A 17,373-nucleotide genomic window follows, 5' to 3' on the forward strand; every position below is an offset into this window, starting at 1 on the left:
GCTGTTGGGATGGCAATGTAGAGAATAGGTTAGAGTGGGGAAAAGACTGGCTGTTTGCAGAGATCAGCTCTATCAGAGATGTTTTTGTGCCGATCCTGGAAGTGGAGAACGCATGGTGCCCGCCATGATACTTTGCACAAAGTAGGTGCTTCAGAGTACTTGTAAAGCAGTGCTGTATATGGAAATATACCCGGAAGGTACTCCATAAAGGTTCTTTCAAGTTGAATTGCATTGAAAAGAGCACTGGCCTTGGAGTCAGAAAATCTGAAATAGAATCCCTACTTATGTTATTGTAGTTAGTTTTTTTTTTTTTTTTTTTTTTTTTTTTTTTTTGCGGTACGCGGGCCTCTCACTGTTGTGGCCTCTCCCTTTGCGGAGCACAGCCTCCGGCCATGCAGACTCAGCACCCATGGCTCACGGGCCCAGCCGTTCCACAGCATGTGGGATCTTCCCAGACTGGGTCACAAACCCGTGTCCCCTGCATCGGCAGGCGGACCCCCAACCACTGCACCACCAGGGAAGCCCTGTAGTTAGTTATTTTTAACTTTTATTAAAATTAATTTTTATTGGAGTATAGTTGATCTTTAAAAAATTATTATTATTATTTTTTAGCGGTACGTGGGCCTCTCACTGTTGCGGCCTCTCCCGTTGCGGAGCACAGGCTCTGGACGCGCAGGCTCAGCAGCCACGGCTCACGGGCCTAGCCACTTCGCGGTATGAGGGATATCCCCGGACCGGGGCACGAACCCGCGTCCCCTGCATCGGCAGGCAGACTCTCAACCACTGTGCCACCAGGGAAGCCCTAAAAATTATTTTTTATTGGAATATATATTTTTAACTTTTTTGAGCCTTATCTGTAAGATACCTGCCTTACCTGTCTCACACCTCTATGAGATCAAATTAGTGATTGTTAAAGTGCTTTGTAAAGTGTTCTGTAAATGTTCAGGTTTATTGTTATTGATGTAGAGATATTTCTTAAGCATCTCTGGGATATGCCATTATTAGGGTGAGAAGGGTATAGATGTGTCAAGAAAGGTGCTGGGATTTTGAGCCTACTAACGGAATGACCTGTTGTCCTGAGTGTTAATTGAAAACATTAATTTGAGGGCTGTTTATTGCTCTTAGAGCTTCCAATCTGAAGACTGTGGCTTTCTTTGGCAATGTGGGCGACTCTGAACAAACTTGGAGGCAATACCCTCTGGTAGAAAGAATATGGGCAATACCCTCTGGTAGAAAGAATATGGGTAGAAAGAATACAGGCTGATGGATTCAAATTCTGGCTCTGCCACTCGCTGGCATGGTTATCTACCTGTGTTTTTTATTTGTAAAGTGTTTTCATTTTCTATTGCTGTGTAACAAATTACCTCAAAAGCTTAGTGGTTTAAAATGACAATAATCATGTATTATTTCCTGGTTTTTGTGGGTCAGGAATTCAGACAGGGTGCAGCGGGAACAGCTTGCTCTGCTCCATGCTGTCTGGGGCCTACTGGGAAGACTCGAAGGCTCACCTGGGTCTGGCAGTTGATGCCATCTGTTGACTGGAGATGTCTCCGGGGCTGCGGGCAGAACACCTACTCACAGTCTGGTGGTAGGTTCCAAAGGCAAGCGTCCTGAGAGCACGAGAAAGCCAGGTGGAAGAAGTATTGCCTTTGATATTCTAACCCTGGAAGTCACACAGTGTCATTTTTGTCACATTTTCTTGCTCAAGTCTGGTATAAAGCTCTACACAGTTTCAAGAAGAGGAAACATAGACCCATCTGTCTTTGAGTGGAGGAAAGTTAGTGTCGAATCAGGAAAGCATTTGGGGTGGGAGATGTATTGTTGTGGCTCCATCCACAAGTGTGTACCTGATGAGGTAATTGTGAGAATAAAATGAGCACATAGAAGCTTTTTTAAAAAATGTTTTCTTTCCTTTAGAGACCTTTAAATCTTAGGGATTTGTGAAAGAATTAAATAGCACTTTTTGGTTCCATAGCGCATCTTGGATGACTCTTTTTTTACGTGTGCTGAAAATAGAGATTGAAAACTCAGTGCTATAGAGTACTGTCTGATAAAAACAACTTGTAGAAATGACAACTGTCAATAAGGTTGGTATGTGATGGCTTTTGGTGAAGTAAAGTTAGGAAGCACAGCTGCTTAAAAAACAGCTCTTTATTGAAGTGTGTACTATACATATACAGCTGGATGAATTTTCATAAGTTGAACGGTCCTATAACTGGCGCCCAGATTAAAAACAAGACCATTGCTAGTATGACAAAAGACCACCTCATGAGAAGCACTTTTTCTTTTAATGTAATATCAAGGTGAAAAGGGAAAACAGAAATTTTGGGATGTAGCAGTTCAGTGGTATATGTTGACTCCATTAAAAGAAAAAACTAGGAGGGAAAGCACAAATTACAAAGTTAAGGTTAATTACCGTCTAGTTTGTAGAATGACTAATCCATACAACAAGTTATGGTTTTATAGGAGGTATACTTGTATTGGGTTGGCCAAAAAGTGCCTTCAGTTTTTAAGTAAAACTAAAAGACATATTTTTCATTTTCACCAAGAACCTTATTGAACAACATAGTCACCGTTTTGTTCCACTACCTTCTGCCATTTTTCAGGCAACTTCATATTTCCATCTTCTCAAAACCTTTTATCTTTTTGAGCAAAGAACTGTTCAAGGTGCCTTTTACAGTCCTCCAGGGAATTGACAGTTTTTCCGTTAAGAGAATTTTGTGAAGACCGAAATAAATGGAAATCCAAAGATGCAATGTCTGGTGAATATGGCGGATGAATCAGAACTTCCCAGCCAAGTTGTAACAGTTTTTGCCTGGTCATCAAAGAAACATGCAGTCTTGAGTTATCCTGATGGAAGATTACGTGTTTTCTGTTGACTAATTCCGGACGCTTTTCATTGAGTGCTGCTTTCAGTTGGTCTAGCTGGGAGCAGTACTTGTTGGAATTAATCGTTTGGTTTTCCAGAAGGAACTCGTAATAGAGGACTCCCTTCCAATCCCTTCCAATCCCACCATATACACAACATCACCTTCTTTGGATGAAGACCAGCCTTTGATGTGGTTGGTGGTTCATTTCACTTGCCCCACAATCTCTTCCATTCCCCATTATTGTACAGTATCCACTTTCATCGCCCGTCACAATGTTTTAAAAACGGAACGTTTTCAGTACGTTTACGTAGAGAATCGCAGGTGGAAATACGGTCAAGAAGGTTTTTCTTGCTTAACTTATGTGGAACCCAAACATCAAAGCAATTAACATAACCAATATGGTGTGAATGATTTTCAACGCTTGATTTGGATATTTTGAGTATGTCCGCTATCTCCTGCATGGTATAACGCTGACTGTTCTCAATTAATGTCTCAATTTGATTGCTGTCAACTTCAACTGGTCTACCCGACCACAGAGCATCGTCCAGCAAGGATTCTCCAGCACAAATCCTTGCAAACCACTTTTGACACGTTTGATCAGTCACAGCACCTTCTCCATTCACTGCACAAATCTTTTTTGACATTTCAGTTGTGTTTTTACCATTTTTGAAATAATAAAGTATAATATGCCAAAAATGTTGCTGCTTTCCTTCCATCTTCAATATTAAAATGGCTACACAAAAATTCACTAATTTTAATGTCTTTTTTAAATGCACACTGATATGACAGCTGTCACAATATAGTCTAACAAAATTGTTTCAAATGAAGTTAAAGACAACTAAGTGCTATTAGAGCTATCTTAAGGGAAAAACCGAATGAACCTTTTGGCCAACCCAATAGCAGCCACAGATTTGAAACTAACATTAAAAAAAAAGTGGTTTGGGGCTTCCCTGGTGGCGCAGTGGTTGAGAGTCCGCCTGCCGATGCAGGGGATGCGGGTTCGTGCCCCGGTCCGGGAAGATCCCACATGCCGCGGAGCGGCTGGGCCCGTGAGCCATGGCCGCTGAGCCTGCGCGTCCGGAGACTGTGCTCCGCAACGGGAGAGGTCACAACAGGGAGAGGCCCGCGTACCGCAAAAAAAAAAAAAAAAAAAAAAAAAGTGGTTTGGTCAGGCTAAATCACTAGTCAGAAAGGCTCAAATTAATGTTTTTCCTTTAAAAGCTACAATATCCTTGTTTTTAGAATAGTATCCAATCCTATTAATATAAAAATATGACTAGTTTTGTATGTATACTTACAACCTAAGTTAGTATACTTTGAAAGTGAACATGTATACATTTTATAACAATAGTTTATATATTTTTCTGATTAATTTTGCATTAACTTCTGAAAGTTTCATGGTTTGTTGTTTATGCTTATTAAAGCTAATAAAAGTCATGGTTAAATGAGGCAGAAGACCATTTTCAGCTTAACAGCTTAATCATGGGAATTTGGGAAACATTTTTGCTGTGCTATATATGTGGAATTTCAAAACTGTTTTGAAAAATAAGATGCTTAAAATTCAGAAAATTGATTGTACATGGCTAACAAGATTAAGAAATGCTGACTTTGGAGTCAGACATCCTGGACTGAATCTCAGCTCTGCTACTTAACATGTGTGATGTGGAGCAAGTTACGTAAGCAAGTTACATAATTGTCCTCTGCCTCAGTAAAGTGGAGATTATAATAGTACCTGCCTATAGGTTGTTATGAGGATTAAGTGAGTTAAAATATGTAAAGTGGCAGTGCCTGGTGTACAGTTAACCTTATATAAAAGTTAGCTATTACATTGACTCTTACTGTTATTATGGCCTGTATTCAAGTTGTAGTCCATGGTATGTTTGTGAGCTATAACCTCATAAAGGAAGTAAAATTTAAAAAAAAATTTGTTTATTTATTATTTTTGACCTCGTTGGGTCTTCGTTGCTGTGCGCGGGCTTTCTCCAGTTGCGGCGAGCAGGGGCTACTCTTAGTTGCGGTGCATGGGCCTCTCATTGCAGTGGCTTCTCGTTGTGGAGCATGGGCTCTAGGCGCATGGGCTTCAGTAGTTGTGGCACACGGGCTTCAGTAGTTGTGGCTCGCGGGGTCTAGAGCATAGGGTCAGTAGTTGCGGCACATGGGCTTAGCTGCTCTGTGGCATGTGGGATCTTTCCGGACCAGGACTTGAACCCACGTCCCCTGCATTGGCAGGTGGATTTTTTCTTTCTTTTTAATAGATGTTGGGGGTAGGAGTTTATTAGTTTATTTATTTATTTTTGCTGTGTTGGGTTTTTGTTTCTGTGTGAGGGCTGTCTCTAGTTGTGGCAAGCGGGGCCACTCTTCATCGCAGTGCGCGGGCCTCTCACTATCACGGCCTCTCTTGTTGCGGAGCACAGGCTCCAGATGCACAGGCTCAGTAGTTGTGGCTCACGGGCCTAGTTGCTCCACGGCATGTGGGATCCTCCCAGACCAGGGCTTGAACCCGTGTCCCCTGCATTAGCAGGCAGATTCTCAACCACTGTGCCACCATGGAAGCCCCCTAAAAATTTTTTAAACCAAAATATATTCAGTACTTGAGTATACATGCCTATCAAGAAATTACCTAGTTCTAGAAAAATTTCAGCTTTGCAAAGTCAGAAACTTTATTTTATCTCGTTTGCCCAGAGTTGGTGGGGCTCTTAGGGACTAACATGCCATGTGTTAGAGAGATAGCCCCTTAATTTTAAGTTTACAGTGAACAAAATATTAATCCCTGTCATCCGGGCTTCTCCGTAGTATCAACCAACTTGGGAAACCAGGTTAAAACATTGCTGGTGAACATAGGGTAAGAACAAAGGGACGTTTTATTAAATATGGAGAAGATTAAGGACAGACTCTTTCTATTCCACAGCATTCTACTCAAACACCCTCGGGACTGAAACACTTGTATCCACCAGTTGGGTCTTTTTCTTCTATATATAGGACTAGATACACATTGACAGATTTGATCTATCTGTTTTCTCTTGCAGAGCCATACTGCTTATACTAGTAGTACATTAAATGTCTTTTTGGAATTACCCTTTTGCACTAAACCAATTTAGTTTTCTAGACTGGTCCATGGGCTTTCCCAAATCTTCAGCACCATATTTACAAATCATCTTTTAGGGCTAATAAGTGACTAATTCATTATCTGTTCTTAGTAGATTTTTACAAGTGTAATTCTCAGTGTGTGATTCTTCACATTTAGGAGCCCTTTAAGTCCCTTTTATCACTAGTTACAATAATACCATGATGTAGAATAGTCCCTTTTTAAATAGCTAAATACATCTTTAAGCCTTATTTTGTTTGAATTATGTCTTAAAACATTACAATTTTATCTTATAATAAAATGTTAATGCTAGTGCTTGTCACCATGATAGGACAAAATAGTTTCTTAGGCTAAGTTTTATCTTCTGCCTTTTGCCTCATTCCCTCCTCTACCCACCAGACAGGCCTTTGCTGCTCACTCTGGCTAAAAATTTGAGATACTTAAAATGTTTTCAAAGGGAGTGAGGTGTGATTTCTCATGGAGAGTGGCAGCCTCCACTTTATGAAACAGTCGTGTTATGAAAGTTACGTTTCTGTGAGTTTGGAAATGGGAATGCATTTTCCGATAGGTATTGACAGTTGTTTCTAGGAGAAAGGCTGTTCTGTTAAAAAGAGTGACGAGTTTGGCCCACAACTCGTAAGGTAAAGTTTGCTTGTTTGTTTTTGCTGTGCGTGTATGGAGATGAAGAATGCATTGACTATCAGTAACTAATATACTTTGGCGTCACTGTGCCAAAGGTGCCAGCAGTTTTATCCACCGTTGTTTTTGCACCATCAATGCAAATATCAACACAGTGAAGAAGGCAAATGTCTTAGTATTTTATGAAGATAGTTTTGACCTCAAGACCCACTGAGAAGCTCTAGGAAACTCTCAGGAGTCCTCAGACCACAGTTTGAGAGCCAAAGTTAGACTGAATGGATGTCTTTGGTTTATTTTTAAACTACTTTATTGAGATATAATAAGCATATCATATAATTCATACCTTTAAAACGAACAGTTCAGTGGTTTTTATTATATTTACCAGCACAATTATTTAATTTTATGACATCTTTATCACACTGTTAATCTATGTTCCGTCTCTAGGTTTGAGATTTACCTATTCTGGACATTTCATATAAATGAAATACAACTTGTGGTCTTCTGTGATTGGCTTCTTCTTACTTAGCATAATGTTTTTGAGGTTTATCCATGTTATAGCATTTATTGGTACTTATTCCTTTTTATGGTGGAGTAATATTTCATCATATTCTATTTTGTTTATCCATTCATCAGTGATGGATATTTGGGTTGTTTCCACTTTTTGGCTGTTATGAATAATGCTGCTGTGAACATCTGTATACAGGTCTTTCTGTGGACATATGTTTCTGTTTCTCTTAGATAGATGTCCAGGAGTGGACTTTCTGGGTCATATGGTACCTCTGTGCTTAACATTTTGAGGAATTGTCAGACTGTTTTCCAAAGCGGCTGCACCGATTTACATTTCCACCAGCAGTGTATGAGGATTCCAGTTTCTTTGGCTTTTAAAGAACCCTCGTTTACTGTAAGGAAAATGGTGGTGACTCTGGCTAATTGGAGAGTGTGTACCCTGCCTGAAGTCAGATTACAATTAAAAAACAAAATAAAACACTGTGCTGTCCAAACAAAACAGGTCTTGGCCAGATTCAGCTCTTGGCTACTGATTTGGAACCTCAGGTTCTAGTATACTTTTCTATTGAGTGGTACTTCTTGTAAGGTTTTAAAAAATTGAGCAAAGTTTTAAAAAATATAGTGTATAAAAAGGTTTAAAGAATAAAACACTTATGCACCTGTCACTCAGTTTAATAAATCATTACCAATACAGTTAAAGCCTATTGTGAACAGCCTCCAATTTTAATGCCTTTCTTCTCCACCACAGTTAACAGCTTTTTCAGAATTTGTTTTTTTATCTTTCTATTTCTTTACATTTTCACTATGTGTGTTTGGAAATTGTTTGCACAATATTATGTGTCCACAAATGCCTTTTTCTAGTAAAGGGTCAGAGAGATATGTGACTCAAAAAAGACTGACTACTGAAGTATAATGCCTGATTTTTTTTAAAAATAAATTTATTTATTTTATTTATTTTTGGCTGTGTTGGGTCTTCGTTGCTGCGTGTGGGCTTTCTCTAGTTGTGGCGAGCGGGGGCTACTCTTTGTTGAGGTGCGTGGGCTTCTCATTGCGGTGGCTTCTCTTTGTTGTAGAGCATGGGCTCTAGGCGCGTGGGCTTCAGTAATTGTGACATGCGGGCTCAGTAGTTGTGGCTCACGGGCTCTAGAGCTCAGGCTCAGTAGTTGTGGTGCACGGGCTTAGTTGCTCCACGGCATGTGGGATCTTCCCGGAGCAGGGATCGAACCCACGTCCCCTGCACTGGCAGGCGGATTCTTAATGACTGCACCACCAGGGAAATCCCTAATGCCTGATTTTTAAAGGCAAAAAAAAAATTAAGAGAAGCCAAAAATAATATCACAAGTTTACGTTGGGGCGGAAAGCTAATTGTTCATATTTTATCAAATACGCTGTTCCTCCTTTTTTCCTCTTAAAAAACCAAAATAAAAAAAAAGCTTTTTTTCCCTTCTCATCTATTGTTTGCAGTGAATTCCAAACAAGCATTGCAGTGAAAATTGTTTTACTGTAACTCCAAGTCTGAGAGACTGTGGATCAGTGAGCTGTGCCTGTTCAGAGGTGCTGCTTTAAACAACAGAACTGAAACCTGAAAGGGAAAGAAGTTCTTAGTATAAATTGTACTGAGAATCCCTTGGTCAGTTAATCCATTTTCTTCTTTAGCCCTCTGTTTTCTATCGTGTGTGTGTGTATAATTAACACTACAAGCATTAATATACTAACTTAGAGTTTCTCTTATAATTCTGTATTACCCTGCCCCACCAAGTGTAAGATATTATTATTATTATTATTACTCTTATTATTTGGCCGTGTGTCCTGAGGGATCCCAGTTCCCTGACCAGGGATCGAACCCGCACCCACGGCAATGAAAGCGCTCAGTCCCAACCACTGGATCACCAGGGAATTCCCCAAGTGTAAGATTTTTAAGACCAGAATTTTCTGAAGTAGAAAACGTTTGGAGAGTTAGACTTCAAAATCGTAATGAACCTGAACACTGATTTCTGTGGTATTTTGTGAAATGGCCTGTTCTTTAGTACATGTGGGAGAGACTCTCCAACATGGATGGAGTTAGCTGTAGATGACACAAATATGCAGATATTTTTCTTGTTTTCTTGTAAAACTATGGGGCTTTCCACTCCTTCCTGTTTGGTTATGTTTAACCTAATAATAAATTGATAGTGTGAGGGTTATAACTGCCAGTCTAGTGCAAAGAATGTCTGAGATGTTGATCTTAACCAGCACTTGTCAAAAAGGTCATTAAAACTCTTTTTATTCCTTCTAATTGTTTACCAGACATCAGATCTTAGTCAAGATCATTAGGTAATTAATGAGTTCTAATATGAGCAAAGTATATCCAGTCCTTGTTTGGAGGTTCAGAGTACTCTGTTCTTGGTAGATGAATGAATATATGCAGAATGTATATATATATATATATGTATCAGATAGATGCAGAATTAAGTGATGTTGACCCATGTACATACATTTCTCTTGCAAACGTATTGTGTAATACTGCTGAGGGGAGGGCCTAATGCCAATAATTGCTTTGAAATATGTGAAGTCATTTTCAGACTAATTCCTTGTTAGGAGAAGGCATCATTAGGTCATATTAGATAATGACTTTTTAAATTTCTGTACTGTTATATGGATGCTATTTTCAGTAAAGATTTTAATTGAAGGAAGTCATGCAAAGTGTAATTATGGTATATACAATAGATCGGTTTATTCTCTCTGCTGTGAAATGACTTGAGTGAGGCTAATAATTCTGCCCAAATAGAATTTACTCCTCTGGAGAATAGTATGTGGTATGTTTTAATTTCATAAAGGGGCTCTTCCTCAGGGAGCCTGTCTGCCCTGATTATGTCAGAGTAAAGTGGGGAGAACAGTGTCCTATGTACTCTGATATTTTAGAGGATTCCTCCCCGTCTTTTTAAAAAGTGCTGTGGCCATTGAGTGTACAAACCATTTACTACTTTTGAACGTAGCTGGGAAAATGAATCAGGAAGACTCTTAAAAGCTTGGTTGAATTTATGTTATTTCATGGTTAATAGCACATAATCAAATAGCAATAAACACAGATTTTTCAAAGTTTTACCAGCAAAAGCTAGTAGGTTGCTAAAATGAACTGTTTGATAGCTGATTAGTAAACCTGTCTGAACAAAATTAGACTGTTATAGAATTTATGAAATCTTAACATTGTCATTGGGTATGTATCTATCTTGTTTATGCTTTTATTGGTACAACAATAAGAAGGAATAAGCTGTTTTTCTTAATTCAAGAAAAGAGAGTCTTTATCACTGTGCTTGAAATACTGCTTGGATACTAACATTTGATATAATGAGGATGCAGGGTTATGTGTATGTGTGGCTAGTTACTAGATTAAGTTATAGCTAATACGAATTAAATGTTTTGAATTTCCCCAGAATTCTGGATTCACCATAAAATTATCAGATACCATATGCTATACTAGATAAGACATCTAATTATGAATAAAGTTTAGGTAAAACTACCAAGTCCCACTATTGATGTTTTTAAAATTTGTCTTTGTTGTTTGTTTGGCAATACTTTTTTTTTAGGGCTCTTTGTCTCAATCTCCAGTTTAGGAGTTGTTGCTAATATAAACAAAATGTTGAATAAGGATCTAGACTTACGATTTAAAGATGGAGGTAGCAGGACTTCCCTGGTGGTCCAGTGGTTAAGACTCCACGCTCCCAGCTCCCAATGCAGGGGGTACAGGTTCGATCCCTGGTCGGGGAGCTAAGATCCCACATGCTGCATGGCGCGGCCAAAAAAAACTAACCAAAAACCCACACACACACAAAGATGGAGGTAGCAGTACTCTATGAGGAAATGTGCCATGAGAAACCATTCCACCCAAAAAGTTGCTGCATCACAATATCTTAGGAATCTTTCTGATCCATTCAGCAGCTGAACATCAACCCTTTGCCAAGTACCAAGCTAAAAGTTAGGATAATCTTTATTAATCCTTAGTTCCATTAAATTATGGTGAAATTATTTTTAGCACACAGTATCTGTAAACATACTAGTAAAACAAAAAACAAAGCAAAACAGAAAAGTAGAAAGGGAAGTTGAATTATTCTCTTGTGGACTTTGTAAGTCTAGATTTTTGCAGGCTCAGACTTGAAATGATTCTATTGTTTAATTCTGAGCATTGTGCATTTTCTTATGAGAGTGATATTTAGCTAAAAATGAAAAATGATTTCTTTTGCAAGTTAATAGTGTAGAGTTCTGGAGCCCTTCTACCTCCTTAGAATTCATTAAAGAACTATCTTGTGTGATGGTGAATTTCACTTTTATCAAACCTAATTTATGTATACTTATATTAAATAAAAAATTCTATAGAATGGGTAATAATTAAGAGTAATAATAATCTTTACCTTCATGTATTGACCCATAAATGAAACAGATCAGTAATGCTTTTGTTCCACTTTTAGGAAAACAAGAATTTACAAAAGATCATGGAGTAGGTAGAAGTTGTATTTGCCATTTAATTAAAAAAAACTCTTTGTTATGGAGAATTAAAAGATATGCCAAAGTAGACAGAATAGTATAATAGGCTGCCTGTTGCTCAGCCCTCAAAGCCATTCACCCATGGCTAATACCGTCCTATCCACATCTTCAACTCTTTCCTTTTTCCCCACATTATTTTGAAGTAGATCCCATTTTACCCACAAGTATTTTTAATATATCTTTATTATTATTATTATTTTTTGCGGTACGCGGGCCTCTCACTGTTGTGGCCTCTCCCATTGCGGAGTACAGGCTCCGGATGCGCAGGCTCAGCGGCCATGGCTCACGGGCCCAGCCGCTCCGCGGCATGTGGGATCTTCCTGGACCGGGGCACGAACCCGTGTCCCCTGCATCGGCAGGCGGACTCTCAACCACTGCGCCACTAGGGAAGCCCTATCTTTATTATTTTTAACATAACCAAAATACCATTATTACACCTTAAAAATTAACAGTAGTTATGCAGTAGCATCAAAGTTTCAGTCAGTGTTCACATGTCCAGTTGTTTCATAAAGTTTTTTCCCCAGAGTTTGTTTTGAAGAGCATCCGTATATGGTCTACCCACGGTGATTGGGTTATATGTCTTTTAATTTATTGGTTCCTTGGTTGTTGAAGAAATAGGGTCATTCGTTGTGTTGATGGGTTAATAAGTGAATTTATTACAGAGGATGTACTATGCTTATTTAGTCAGCTGCCAAATCTTGATTTTTCTTGTGAATATTTTTATCCTGACATTCCTTTCTATTCTCTCTGACGTTACCCTAGTTAGTACCATAATTGCCTTATATTTAGCCTTCTGACTGGTTTCTGGAACCTTCCTTCAAGCCTGATCCTGCTTCCTGTAGTCTGTCTTTTGAATTTGGAGCCTTTATTATTTCTACTAATTAAGAAATGTCACTGCTTGGGTGACATCTTTTATGTGTTCATGCCTCCCTGTTTTCTGATGCTTGTACTGTTTAGCTTTATCGTATGTCTTTTGAGTCCCCCTCCCCTTTGAGACTGTGGTTACTTGAAATCTGGGACCTCTTCTTATTCTTCATGCCTCATACAGTGCTTTGCAGGCAGAAGGTGCTCTGTAAATGTCTCTTGATTGATTATAACTGTTCTGTTAGTGCTTGTTCTCCAAAGCTCCCCGTTCTCATATTTGCCCCAATTAGTAGTTGGAAAGGTGATTTGTGAGTCTGGGAGTTGGATTTTATTTTATTATTTTTTTAAAGCATTTATTTATTTATTTATTTGGCTGTGTCGAGTCTTAGTTGCCGCATGCAGGATCTAGTTACCTGGCCAGGGATCGTACCCAGGCCCCCTGCATTGGGAGCTTGGAGTCTTAACCGCTGGACCACCAGGGAAGTCCCGAGATGAAGAATATTTCTCAAGACAATGGTAGGGCCTGATGAGTCATTTCCATCCACTCCACCATATAGGGCGCAGTTTTCTAGAAAGAGAGATTCTTGTCCACTGGATCCAGTCTCTTGTTTACTCTCTTGGCACCATAGCTTTTTTTTGCTTTTCTTGTTTTGACAACAACCTTCTGTTCCAGTGCTGTTCATTGATGATATTTTAAGTGTGCTGTTTCCTGGTGATCTAATATTAGGACCATACTGTAGGATAAATTTCCTTGGGAAGAATTTCCTGAAGATTAAACAATTTGTGATATATAGATGTTGCAAACTGGGGTGCCGTAGGCTACATTTACCCATAGATGTTTGTTTGGCCTGTAGTTTCAATGTTTAAAAATATGGGGGTTTCATATGAAAATTCAGATTTGCAGTTTTTCCTAAACAACCTGAAAATCTGGCATCACTGGGCTTTCTGCCTCCTTTGACAAGGTCATGAGCTCTTCAGGTCCCCAGCTGGTGGACACCCTCATTTATGTTATTTGCCTGGTCCCTGTGGACCTTTCCATCCAACCCTTGGTGTAGATCCTTAACGGTTTCGGTCACAAAACATGTCCTTTCCTGACCTTGGCCCTGGGTTTGGGGCTCACATTTCTTTTTGAAACCCTTAACTTCTGCACTGTGAAGATGGTATGTTCTCAATTTTTCTTTAGTTTATTAAGTTTAGCCATGTGACTTCTATAATTGTTGATATGACTTTATAAATTATCAAGTGTTCAGCGTAACACATTATTGATTTGCAAAAATGTAAAGCAGTGCTACTCTTCAGTAAATATATATTTATATTTATATAAATATAAATAATTTTGAGAATAGTGTTATTTTTTCTTAAATGTTATTTATGTTAACATGTAATAAATCTTGCTATTTTAAATGAATTAATAACATTTTAAACTTAAATATGTTTCTCAGCTTTAATTTCTAATGCAAAAAAACTTCTGTAGGCTACAACCCATGTAAAAAGAAGCTTTTTAGGGTCTTCAGTTGTTTAAGAGTGTAAAGGAGTCCTGATACCAAAAAGTTTGAGAATCTCTGATACTAAAGGGTAATGTGTTAGCCCAGGTTAATCAGAATTGTCTAAGGTATTCACCAAAATTTTAGAACATAATCATTTTTTCCCTTGTAAGCAATATCATGTAAATCAACAGTGGGTCCCTGCAAAAGTTTATTGAATCCATGGTGTTTCTGAAGTGTATAACATTATTTAACTAAGACATTTAGGCATATAATTCTGTGAATTTGGAGTTCTAACTTAGAATGCCAAGAAATTTAACCCTTTACCTTTTGGGATAGGGGGCCAGGGATTCCCTGGTTCTAAGCCTTTCTGATCTCTTGCTCTTGGTAGAGAGAGTTTGTTGCATAAACAGTGGGGAGAGGATTTGAAGAACTGAGATGGAATTTTGGTGTGATTTGAGATTTTGGTGGGGGGGACTTTCAAACAAGATTCAGATGCTAGAGGGGTGAGAGAATGAGCAGTTGTAGAGAAGAAAACTGGGGTTCCTTGGAGGCGAGAGGGGGATGAAAGAATCCTACCTGCTTCCCTTTGTGGGTAGACAACCTGGAAAAGCAGATGCTGTGCCACAGTTTCCTGAAGGCTCTCCCTCTCCCAGTTTTGTCTTTCTGTCCATCCACCCCTTACCTCCCCCCAACCTCCCACCCGAAAGCAAGGAGGGAACCTTTTTTCCTTCCTCTCTCCACTTCAGCTTACTCTGTCTCATCCTTATAGAGTCCTCACCTTACATCACTGGAGTAATAGAACAGTTAAAGCAAGATATGGCTGGAGAAGAGGAACTGTTTTGCTTTTGCTTTTGGTGAGATAGAAAGGGAGGTAGGCAGGATGAAGAGAGAGTCCCAGCAGCTGTAATGAGGGTGGGGGATTCCTGGACCAGTTTGGTTGGGCAGCCGTCCAGGTAGAACAGTATGTGTAGCCAGGACACACGCATCTCTTTATTCTCTAGTTGCAAATACGTGTCTTGTCTCTACAACTGTTTTTAAAATCCCTTTGGGTTAGGAATTGGATCCTAACTAATTATCCTTATAGTTCAAAGGATTTATAGGTATAGAGTATCTGTATGTGTGAGGATCTAGCAGAGGGTTAGGCTCACAGGTGCTCGAGCAGTACTTTTAGATTGGAAAACATCATGTATATTGTCCTGTTGCCCTAAGAAGAGATTGGAAAGTTCTTAGCGTAGGTCTCGTAAAATGGTGTAGAACTGGGAGAGGCTCTGAAGGTCTTGCAAGAGTATATTCAGAGAAGATAAGATTAGATGTGATTTTCACTATAGTTAAACCATAGTTTAACTGGTTACTGGAGGGGCTTTGGCCTACAGTTTCCACTGCCTGAGGAGAGCTAGTTCTCATGGCTGTCTTGGTCTTTGCTCTGCCTTTCAAGAAGGAGCTCCTCTGGGCGTAAGACTCCCAGGATAGGTCTGTTCTCCATAGGGTGGGTTATGTGATGTTCCTGTGTCTACCAGGATATTTAAAGGGGACAGAAAAGGCAGGAAAAGAGTATATATTAAAAAGAATATATATATTTATAGATGTATAACTGAATCACTTTGCTGTACATCTGAAACTACTAACACATCTGAAACTACTAATTGTAAATGAACAATATTTCAAAAAAATTTAAAAAATGATCTGAAACAAGCAAGAAACCTATGACAAAAAATCTGGTTACTGTCTACAAGGTGGAATTATTTGATTATAAATTTGTATATCAAAAACTTTAATAAAATTTTTGTTTGTTTTTTTTGGCTATGTTGGGTCTTCGCTGCTGCGTGCAGGCTTTCTCTAGTTTCGGCGAGCGGGGGCTACTCTTCATTATGGTGTGCGTGCTTCTCATTGCAGTGGCTTCTCTTGTTGCAGAGCACAGGCTCTAGGCGTGTGGGCTTCAGTAGTTGCGGCTCGCAGGCTCTAGAGTGCAGGCTCAGTAGTTGTGGCGCATGGGCTTTGTTGCTCCACGGCATGTGGGATCTTCCCCGACCAGGGCACGAACCCGTGTCCCCTGCATTGGCAGGCGGATTCTTAACCACTGTGCCACCAGGGAAGTCCCTAATAAAATTTAAAAATATTCCTAAGTAAAAAAGATAGATAACTGTCAAGATTTCAGATGTCAGCAGAATGCAGTCACTGTAAAGGAGAAACGGATGGCAAGACTAATTTTATTTTTATTTTTACTCATAAGTAATTCAAATTCCAGGATACCTGTCAGTTTTATGTAGCTGGTAAGTCTTTGGAAGTTGAATCTGTAATGCATAAGAAGTTTTGACTGGAGTTTTTTGTTTTGCAAACTGGGATTTTTATAGCAGTTTTATGTAATTATACATATATATCTAAATCTGCATTAAAGCAGATCGTTTCCTCTTTATTGTTTAGATGGAATGAACATTTGCAAGGTTATAAAGTGTTTTTTAACCTATTTTTTATTGAAGTATAGTTGAATTACAGTGTTGTGTTAGTTACTGCTGTACAGCAAAGTGACTCAGTTATACATATATATATATATATATATACATTCTTTTTCATATTCTTTTCCATTATGTTTTTTCACAGGATATTGAATATAGTTCTCTGTGCTATATAGTAGGACCTTGTTGTTTATCCATTCAAGTGTTTTAAAAAATAAATTTTACCCTATGAAATGAAAACCATCTTAAGAATCTGTAGTAGTAGCTACTGTTCACATAATTGCACTTTTTTATTTTGTCAGACTTAACATACTCCTCTGTGTAGAAAACTGGGTGAGCTGATGTTTTGGTCATGTGTAACAAACTTCCTTGCTCGACTTTATTCTCATCAAATGTTACCACAACAGAAACACCATATGTAAGCAAGATCTTTGTTCAGTTATTACTCCCACCTAGTCACTAGTGAGTCATAGCCGCCCTTGCAATCTGCCGTGTTCTTTCGGGCCTCAGAAACTGCCATAAAATAGGGGGAACCAGACATTGAATGTACACTTGGTACTATTTGCGTGAAAGTCTTTTCTCTGAAAGTTAGATTTATTAGGACTGAACCTGTATGCTAGCCTTTATCCACTCACATCGGGAAGGATGCTTAAAAGTAGGATACTGGGACAGAGACTGGTTCAAGATTGAGTCATACCTTGGCGCCAAACTAGGACTTTGTACCTTGCCATTTCCATAAGCTTTACTTAAGTTTTCTGACACTGACTTCATCTTTAACCGCTGTATTAGACATCTCTGCTGTCCCACTTCAGGTCTTCTTGGCCTCACTCTCCCCAGAGCCTTTAATCACTTTTCACCCCTGGCTGTTGCCAACTCAAACTGGACCCTGACCAACTTGACATGGACATAATCTGACACCTCATTCCTCGCTCCCCTCCCCGCTCTTC

General features: G+C 39.1%; 1 protein-coding gene across 1 annotated transcript in view; it reads left to right on the plus strand.

Moving 5' to 3' along the window:
• Nucleotides 1–17,373, plus strand: part of KIF13B (kinesin family member 13B) — a 188,542-nt gene that overhangs the window by 19,319 nt on the left and 151,850 nt on the right. The window lies entirely within an intron of this gene.

The sequence above is a fragment of the Lipotes vexillifer genome, unplaced genomic scaffold (genome assembly GCF_000442215.2).
Source record: "Lipotes vexillifer unplaced genomic scaffold, Lipotes_vexillifer_v1.1 scaffold308, whole genome shotgun sequence".
Lineage (NCBI taxonomy): Eukaryota > Metazoa > Chordata > Mammalia > Artiodactyla > Lipotidae > Lipotes > Lipotes vexillifer.